Source organism: Pocillopora verrucosa, chromosome 3, assembly GCF_036669915.1.
Source record: "Pocillopora verrucosa isolate sample1 chromosome 3, ASM3666991v2, whole genome shotgun sequence".
In the NCBI taxonomy this organism is placed as follows: Eukaryota; Metazoa; Cnidaria; class Anthozoa; order Scleractinia; family Pocilloporidae; genus Pocillopora; species Pocillopora verrucosa.
This window is the reverse complement of record NC_089314.1, coordinates 18,223,014-18,233,013: the sequence shown is the minus strand read 5'-3', so window position 1 is coordinate 18,233,013 and position 10,000 is coordinate 18,223,014. Positions and strand designations below refer to the sequence as shown.

The window sequence follows — 10,000 nt, the reverse complement described above, 5'->3', positions numbered from 1 at the left end:
AGTTTGCACGCATTGGTGGGCCTGAACATGTTTATAGTATTAAGTAGTGTTATGACATGCATTAAATGTCAATTGTCGAGCTCTCTTTTCTTTCTCTGACTCACGCTTACTTTTTAATGAGAGTCCAACTTCAATGGCTCTTTGAACATTGCAGGAGTACCTGGGAAATTGAATATTGTGTGTGCCCTGGACGCCATCGTAATTTAACTATTAAACTCAACTATTATTAAAATGTGCATTAAATGTCTATTGCCGAGCTCCTATTTCTTTTCTTTTCTGACTCGCGCTTACTTTTCAAAGGGAGTTTAACTTCCAGCCTAGTGTGCCCGATATCAATGCTACGCGCGATATGATCAATGATCTATTCTCAGCGGACGAAGTTGTGCACAGTTTTTACCACTGCACTGAAACTACGTGCAACTACCAGAAGGAGAAAGGAAAGAAAAAATTTGACCATGCATTGATCTTTCGACGCGATTTAACTTACGATGCAACAACAGGGCTGTGGTGGTTACTTTTCATTAAAGAGAAGGGTATGTACTATCTACTCTGCAGACTTCACCAGGCAAAGGGCAAGCACAATAAGAGTGCATCATATGGAATGGAACCCGCTGTACGTTTCCAGATCTCAGCACTTGTGGAGCACTGCAGTGGACAGAATTTCAACCAAAAGATTCCATTGCAGCAGAAATGTTAAAGAGGACCTCGATTTTTCAAGAAAAACTTGACGAGCGTAACCTCCACAGGCATGAAATTCTGTATAGCGCTTTCATGTCATTGTACTGGCAGGTTCAGCATGGCATTGCCTACCGAAACTTCCCCTCCATGTTGAAGATGATGCGGACAATAGGACTGGAAAAGCTGGAGCATTTCCAACATGAATCATTGTGGTCAGTAAGAGGAATCCTCACGACGATGGGCAGGGCAATAAAGGAAAAGATCACAAAAGCTGCTAACAAAGCAAAGTGTTATGGCCTCATGGTAGACAATGTTACTGACATTCAAGTGAAAGAACAAAACATCATTTTCATCCGGTATGTGGAAAATGCAAATGTGCAAATCCGCTTTTTAGCTGTCAAAGATCTTATGGAGGATGCTGCGTCACCGAACGCCAAAACCATCACTGACAACATTAAAGAAGAACTGGCTAAGGATGACCTTGACGTTCAAAAATTCCTGAGTTTGGCTTCTGATGGAGCTTCAGTAATGGTTGGCAAGAATAATGGTGTAGCAGCACTGCTCAAAAGGGAGAACCCAAGACTGATCAATGTTCACTGTATCTGCCACAGACTGGCATTAGCTTGTGGGGACTCCAACAACGAGGTGGAGTACATGCTAACCATAGAACGCCTACTGGTTCAGCTGTACAAGTGGCTCGAAAACTCCTGTGTGAAGATGGCAGCGTATCTTAAGATGCAAATAAGACTTCGAGACATGCAGCTTCCCACTGACGAGTCGAAACGACACAAAATTGGTCACAAACTCCAACGGGCTTGCAGAAAACGATGGCTGTCCACAGACAAAGCAGTGCTGGGGGTTTGGCAGGACTACACTGCAATTCTTTTAATGCTCAGTGCTGATGAGTTCCAAAATGATGCAACTGCCATTGGTCTACTACCCCAGATGAAGACCGTGAAATTCATAGGTAAAAAATGAGAAAGGCCTGTGTATGTACTTAGAAGACTGTTAAAGTCTGATATTTTTATTGACAAGTCTAGTGAACAAATGATTTAACAGCATTATGTTTCTTCCTTTTTCTGTAGGGAATATTTATATCCTGAACATGATTCTTCCTATCCTCACAACAATCAGCAAATGTTTCCAAGCTGGTGTAGTTTCACTTGCCAAGATTGTTCCTACACTTCAGTATGCCAAGGAACAACTCAAGCAAATTGCTACCAACAAGACACCTATCGCAGTGTTAAAACAGGTACACTTTATCTACATGTTTTATTGTAACTGGAATGTATGTATTATCAATGTAGTTTTATAAGTTGTCAAGTTGTTCTAGTGAAATTCAGGGTGAAAACCTGTATATTTCTTAGTTATCACAACAGTTACCGACATATAGTTGAATATCAATTATGCTACGAGAATAAAAAAACAATTACATTATCAGATTTTCTGTCATTCTTCATACAGGACTTGCAACCTGAACTTGCAACTTGTTTTGAAGGACTTAAGAGCAAGAGACCAGCCAGACCAGTCACTGCCAACATCCCACCAAGAAACTCAACTCAAAAGCTTTTTGAAGAAGTATGTTGGTGCCCTGACTGAAAACATTGATGCACGGTTCCAGGAGTCCTCTCCCGTACTTGATTCCTTCAAGATATTTGATTTACTTTCTGTTCCTGCAAAAACCGACGATGGCTTCAGGTATTGTCTACTTTGGGTACTTTGATATCATGGTTTTAACATTAAACAAATTAGACCACTGTCTGGTTTATGCTTTTTCATTTACTGTTTTACAATTTCTTTTTCTTAAAGTGAATATGGCTCCAGCATGATTAAGAAGTTGGCCAACCATTACTTCCCAGGGCCTCAGCATGCAGAAGACCACCAACAGCTTATTGTGGAATGGCAAAAGGCAAAATATGACCTACTGCAGTGGAAGGAAAATGATCTGCCACAAGCTATTCGTCAGGGGGAAGGTTCAATTACAGCTACTGATTGGTGCCTATCCAAGCTGATGCAGCCACCCTATAGATCTCACTATCCCATGCTGTCATTCATGGCTGAAGTTTGTCTAAGTTGCCAGTCAGTAATGCTTGGCCTGAGAGGAGAGCCAGTGTCCTGAAATGGCAGAAGAACAGGTTGCGGTCAAGAATCAAAAATGATTTGCTAAACCCCGTGTTGCACATTTCTATCAATGGGCCCAAACAACAGTCAAAGGAGTTGCCATTCTTAATCCGTGATGTGGTTGCAGAGTGGCTGAAAGAAAAGGATAGAAGAAAGCTTAAAAAGCTTTCTCCCATCTCAGCTACTGTGGCCTCATCTTCCTTGGCAAATGCAGAAGCAGTCCCAGACCATCCACCAACACTCAATGAAACCACTCCACATGATTTAGATGTACCATCCTCCATGGAAGTTGATGATTCACAAAGCATCAAGAGTGAGTCAAATGTCGACGCGTATGTTGCTGCTCTCCAGCTTGAATGCGATGAGAAAAGCCACAACATGGAAGATTCTGACTATGAATCAGACTATTTCTCTGATTAGCTATAAAGTATCAAGTATAGATAATTCATTGCTCTGAGTTGTCTTAGGTTAATCACACCATAAATGAATGCATTTCTGAGCCAAAAAATGATTATTTTTAAAGAAGAAATAAATTATCAAGGAAATTTTTTTTAATTGTGAATTTAAAACAAGAAAACACCAGTTCTTGACATATGAAGAGCATCCTGACTGCAGAAAGATACATTATGGATTATTGAAGCTAAAAGGTATGTGTTTTATCTAGGAGTATTATAGATTTATATCATGTGAACTTTACAACTTTGAAAATAAATATTAAAATTGTGAAAAAGCCAAAGTTGTCATTTATTTCTTAAGCATTTTGGTATGTAATCCGTACTACAAGTTGCATGTTTCATAGTAACAAATGCCATATTATATCAGCCAATATAAGAACAGAAAGTGTGCAAAAGTAGCCTCAAATGTACCCATTTGGGCCTAAAATGTTCAAATTTTCCAGTGGGAAGCCCCCCAGACCCCCCAGTGGGAGGGGGCAACCCCCTCCCGCACCTACCCCCACTTGCCACTACGTGGCAAGAAATGGCAACAGAGCCGCCATTTTGGTCCCTCTTACTTTGGAAAAGGTCCCTGTTACTAACAATCTTAACAAGAACCCTGTATACAGTACTTAACTTCTGCAAGAGGAAAAGATCTTTCCAACAATACCCAGATCAGAGTGACTGGCTCAATGTAGCCTGAAATATACATGAAAATGCTCAGAAATTTGAGTGAAAAACTCAGAGCTAAATTTCCTATGAGTACACGTGGCTACTCCAGGGTAAAAATTTCCTGCCTCGACGATGCTTTCTCAGACGTTTTCGAACTGGAAGCAAGCCCTGCAAAAGGTCAATCACTGCAGGAAAAAGGTAAGAAAAGGAGAAAAAGGAGAGGCAAAAAAATGAAAGAAAACAAAAAGACTACAAAGACATAGGTCACAGAATTTTGATTCTGTGCATGCATGAGCAAAAATGTCGTTAAATCTGATGCTAGTGGAAACTAAGGGAAGCAGGCTTTCATGTTAATGCCTCTTGGAGTAGACTGGAGCTACTTTAGCCCATATCCAGGGTCCGACGTTGCGACTGACTGGTCGCCAATACTCCAATATCACGCACCGCCACCTTGGATCAAGGGCCGCACCAAAATGAGGCTGGACGGACATCCTGGACGACATGCTTGTTTAGCCAATATGGCTGAAGGTGGATTTTCTGCTGCGTGGTCGAAATCTCTCCGCAATGTTCCGTTTTTTGACGCCTATTCTATCGAGACATGGCTTGAGACCGATGGAGAAGTCCCGAAGAAGGTGGTAACTCGTGGTTATAGTAACTTCTGCGAAGGGTATATCTTCGATGTCGAAGGTAAAAGTTTCATTTCAGTCTCAAATTTAACTGCAACCCTGGTGTGATTTCACGCTACGCATGCTTCTTTAAGCATGTTAGATGGTGCTTTTTTTTCCTTTATTGCACGATTCGCCATTCGAAATCTCTTGTACAAAATCTATAGTGTATTAAACTTCCATGTTCGCACTTTGCTTTCAGTAAAAACTCAGGATACAGAAGTAATTGTCAGAGCTCGAAGCTACAAATCACAGAGAAAAAATGAAGAGCCATGGAGGTTACAGGTAAGCTTATTTATAATACTTAAGTTTTGTCTCAGCTCGAACTTTGCTTGATGTAATTTTCATACGAGTTAATTCTTAAAACATACACACACACATTCACAGCAGATATTTATCCATTTAATTTTTTTAGGTTGAGATATCAAGGACTCCCGAAGTTAAAATAACCAGTACCTCCTGCAACTGTGAAGCAGGTGCAGGGCTCTGTAACCATGCAATAGGGCTGGTTTACCTCCTTGAGCATTATAGAAAAGTGGGCTTAAAAAGTGTACCTCCTGCCATGTCAAAAACAAGTCTAATCAAAACGTTCCTCAAATGTTAAGAATCGAAAAATTGTAATTATTTAGCCGTTCAATGATTAACTAGTTGCCTAGATGATTTCGCGAATTTACCGCTTATTTTTATCGCGGGCGCATTTTTACACGTGTAAGACAAAGGAAGACATGTTGATTGTGAAACTTCGCTGTTCATTCTAACGTGAAATTAAAAGGTAAAAGTTATTGCTCTGTGTGACGACCCCGTTGGATATTGACCGTTCTGCCGATTGAGAACAATTGTGGTCCTTCGAGCCAGATTGTTTGGATTTAGCGACGACAGAGAGTGGATTTTAACCGAACAGACGAATGAACAGTAATGGCGGACACCAGTAAACCAGACCAAGACCTGACTAGCGGAGGAGAAGACTTGCCACCTTCTACGAAAGAAAAACCACCAGACGTTGTAATCGAACAGGAAAAGGAAAGCAAGAAAGATGGGAGCGCAGTAAGTACCGCTAGTGGTAAAATTCAATCGTTACGTAATAACAAGAAGTCAGCCAAGACTAGACTTACGAAAGCAAAGAATCAGTTGAATGATCTACTGGGAAGTAACACAGTAACAGGAACTTTGCCGAGTAAAAACGCTGTTCGGAGAGCCATTAACAAAATCAAAGCAGAATTAACTCTTATTGAAAAAATTGTCGCCAGTCTTAAAGAAGTTTATGCACTGAACGAAATTGCAGAGGCAGATACAATTATTGAGTCACTTGACAAAGAGGCGGATGAGATAGTAGCGTCAGTTGACAAGGTTATTGAGAATGCTGAAAGACACGTGCAAGAAAGACTAGATAAGGGAGAGGAAGAGTCAGTTCTGCTTTCAAATAAGTCACAGGCAAGTGATGATAAAGTCTCCTTAGCATCATCGTACGTAAAACAAAAACAGTTGGAAGCAAAACAGGCCAGTGAACGCCTTGCTCAAGTAGAAGAAGAGCAAAAACAAAAAGAGTTAGAGCTTGAAAAAATAACTGCCGAAGTTCAGCTAGCCAAACAGTGGGCTGAAGAAGCAAGGAAGGTTGCTGCTCTGAATAAACTGAGAGCAGATGCAGCAGAGCGAGAGTCTGGCTTACTCAATAAGGATGACACTTCACTGGGCATCTCCCTTTCCCCTGATCTAGTTTATGAAAAGAATGCCTGTGGACCTGGCCAGTACCCTGGAAGACTAGTACAAAGGAGCTTACCTGTCAAGCTGAAAGGTGTCGATCTCCCTAAGTTCTCAGGAGAAGATAAAGCTGATTACGAGCCTTGGAGGGCTGCCTTTATGTCTATTGTTGATGGAATGGATATTCCTGTTGGTGAAAAAGTGTTACTTCTTCAAAGCAGTTTGACCGGAAAGGCCCTGACATTGGTGAAAGACCTAGGATACTCTCTCAATGCCTACGAAAGAGCAAAGGAAAAACTCGAAAAGAAGTATGGAGGGGAGAGGCGTTTGCAAATTAAACACTTGACTGCTCTGCGTGGATGGCAAAAAGTTCGACCCCAAAATCTAGAAGATATGGAGAACTTTCAGGGTATACTGGAAAGAGTTTGGATAGTGCTAAAAGACTGTGGTCCAGGGCAAGAACTTCAAGGGCACAATCTGAACCTCACAGCAAAGGAAAAGCTTTCAGAGGAGGATGTGCAGGCTTACAAGCATTGGCTTATCGGTCATTCCCTGGAAGACAGCTTCGAGTCACTCATAGAATGGGTAAAGATCCGAGTGCAGATTATGGAAGAAGCAAGGGAAGAGACGAGTGGGTTCGGGAAAAGAAAATCTGATGAGCCAGAAGGACGAAGAAATGGTTTTCGAAGTGATCGAGTTCGTGGCAGAACCTTCAACACCAAATCGAAGTCAAGAAGCTGTATTGTGGAGACATGTAAGCAGAACCATCCTCCATGGGTTTGCAAAGCCTTCAAAGAGTTACCTGTTCCAAAGAGAAAGGAGCTGATTGGAAGTGCCAAGCGTTGTTACCGTTGTTTAGCTGCTGGTCATCACAGCAAGGAATGCCCTAACAAGAGGCGATGTGGAGTTGACGGATGTCTCAGTGCTCATCATAGCAGCTATCTTCACGAAAATACTTCCCATCAACTGACGGACAGATCACAAAGCCAACTACATGTGGGCGCCTTGCCTTTCCGACCAGACAAACAGGCAAATCCAGAATCTAGAACCCTACAGAATTCAGGAGCAAGCATGAATGACCCGGCACCTCGAGAGCAGACACACAATACTAGCCATGCTGAACATGTGTCTTTGATGATTCTCCCAGCTCTGATCAGCAATGGAAATAAAGGACTGAGGGTAAATGTCATGCTAGACCCATGCTCCCCAAGTTCCTACATCTCTGAGGAGGCAGCTGAAGAGCTAGAGTTACATGGACAGGAGTTGAATCTGACAATCGCAGGAACAGGAGGAGTAGAAGACACGTTCACGCAGGGTTGAACTTACCATGACAAACCTAGATGGTACCTTTTCAAGTCCGTTGCAGGCCCATGTCCTTGACAACATTGCCGGCGATACTCCAGCTATTCGCTGGTCTGAACTGAAGGATAAGTGGCCCCACCTTCGCCAAGTGCCATTCAAAAGTGTATAAAGATGGCGTCAGATTGACATCATGATTGGCAGTGATCATCCAGTCTTTCATCATGTACTGAAGGAAGCTTGTGGTGACCAACCAAATGACCCCATTGCGCGTTTGACAAATTTGGGCTGGGTGTGCTTTGGTCCTACATTGGTGGAAGAATTCCGGCGTAACACTCATTCCCACTTCACACGCACGTACCGCAGCAGTCAAGTCAATAAGCCACCGCCTCCTGATGACATTCTGCCTGCATTTTGGGAACTCGAATCCCTGGGGATCATGGACAAGTCTGAACAACGGATGACAGCAGAAGAGAGAGCGGCAGTCGCTCAAGTATCTGAGACACTGGAGGTCAGGAATGGGCGATACAAAATAGGAATCCCCTGGAAAGAAGGCGAACCAAAGTTCACTAACAATTATGATGTAGCTATCGTGCGACTCAAAAGCCAGGAGAAGTCCCTCAAGCGAAAAGGCCCAGAGGTCATGGAAGCCTACAACAAGATCTTTCAAGACTATGAGAAAAAGGACTACATTCGTCAAGTACCCCAATCTGAAGTTGAAAAGCAATGGTTTCTCCCCCACTTTCCAGTGGTCAAAGAAGACAGAGTCACGACAAAAGTGTGCGTGGTCTTTGATGCTGCGGCAAAGCATCATGGAAAGAGCTTGAATGACGCCATATGGCTGGGACCAAAGCTTCAAAGAGACTTGGTTGATGTGCTGACACGTTTTCGTCGTGCACCTGTAGCCCTGTCAGCTGACATTTCTGAGATGTTCTTACAAGTTGAACTGCAAGAGAAAGACCGTCCATATCACCGTTTCCTGTGGCGTGACTTCAACACTTCAAGAGAGCCTGACGTGTATGAGTTTCAACGACTGTTGTTTGGAAACACTGCTTAGCCATTTTGTTCCCAGTATGTTCTTCAGACCTATGCCAAGACACACGCTTTAGACTTTCCTCATGCAGCAAGCACCGTTGAAGACTCAATGTATGTGGATGATGTACTAGACTCCTGTGAGATAGTTGAGAGTGCTCAACACCTGCGACGCCAGCTGTCTACCCTTTTGGCCATGGCAGGCTTCAAGTTAAGGAAGTGGTCCTCCAATGAACCAGTTGTAATTGAAGACATCCTGAAGGAAGACCGGCTACCTACCATAGACTTAGACAAAGATATCTTGCCAAAGACCAAGACTCTTGGAGTCATGTGGGAAGCTGAAAGAGATGTCTTTACCTTCCAAGTGCAACAGCCACTCATTAACAACAAAGCACAGACCAAGCGAAACGTACTTTGCGCTATAGCCAGCCTGTTTGACCCACTTCAGTTCTTGGCACCATTCACCGTGAGAGCAAAGGTCCTTATGCAGGAGATATGGATGGCTGGTGTTGATTGGGATGACGAATTACCCGAGAACTTAAAAATTAAGTGGGAGAAGTGGGTATCAGAACTCCCACAACTGTCAAATGTTGCTGTCCCTCGTTGTCTGCGTCGAGCATACCCAGAGAACATTGAACTACACCTATTTTCAGATGCTTCTAATGACGCTTTTGCATCAGTTGCCTATTTAGTCTGTCAGTACCAGGATAGCAGTCCGTCGTCACGCCTTATCGCATCAAAGTGTCGTGTGTCCCCAGTGAAAGCAATGACAATTCCCCGGTTAGAGCTTATGGGTGCCATCCTTTCAAGTTGTCTGGCCCAGAATATCCTGAAAGTGATCTCCGTAGATAGAACCATCTTCTGGACTGACTCAGAGAATGTGTGGTACTGGGTCCGCAATCAAAGCTGTGAGTTCAAACCATTTGTTGCCAACCGAATTGGTGAAATACAGCGAACGTCAAGTCCTGAGCAGTGGTGACACGTACCAGGAACATTAAACCCAGCAGACCTGCCAACAAGGGGGCTTTCTGCCATGGCCTTAGCCGAGAGTGAAGTTTGGATGGAAGGACCAGCCTTCCTTAAAAATGATGAGTCAACCTGGCCAGCAGCACCACCCCCCAGAGATAGCATTAAGAAGAATGAAGACTATGAAAGACGAACGACATCCAGAACACACGTGACCAACAGCCATGCCAATGTGATCATTGACCCAAACAGATTCTCAAGCCTTAAGCGTCTGGTTCATGTGACAGGATGGGTTCAGCGATTCCTGACCAACTGCAGACTTCCGATGAATTTATGAAGAAAGGATCGAATTCTCCTGCCAACCGAGATATCAGAAGCAGAGACGTTCTGGATTAAGCAAGCCCAAGCCCAAGCCTTCCCTGGTGGAGAAAACAA

General features: G+C 43.2%; 1 long non-coding RNA gene and 1 pseudogene across 1 annotated transcript; both read left to right on the top strand.

Annotated features, from left to right (window-relative positions):
• Nucleotides 1-4,426: 4,426 nt before the first annotated feature.
• On the top strand, nucleotides 4,427-5,104 carry LOC136279753 (uncharacterized). Its single transcript, XR_010716971.1, has 3 exons — nucleotides 4,427-4,592; nucleotides 4,773-4,855; nucleotides 4,986-5,104. It is a non-coding gene; the product is annotated as an uncharacterized lncRNA (long non-coding RNA).
• Nucleotides 5,105-8,027: 2,923 nt separating this feature from the next.
• Nucleotides 8,028-9,578, top strand: LOC136279621 (uncharacterized; annotated as a pseudogene).
• The last annotated feature ends 422 nt before the right edge of the window (nucleotides 9,579-10,000 follow it).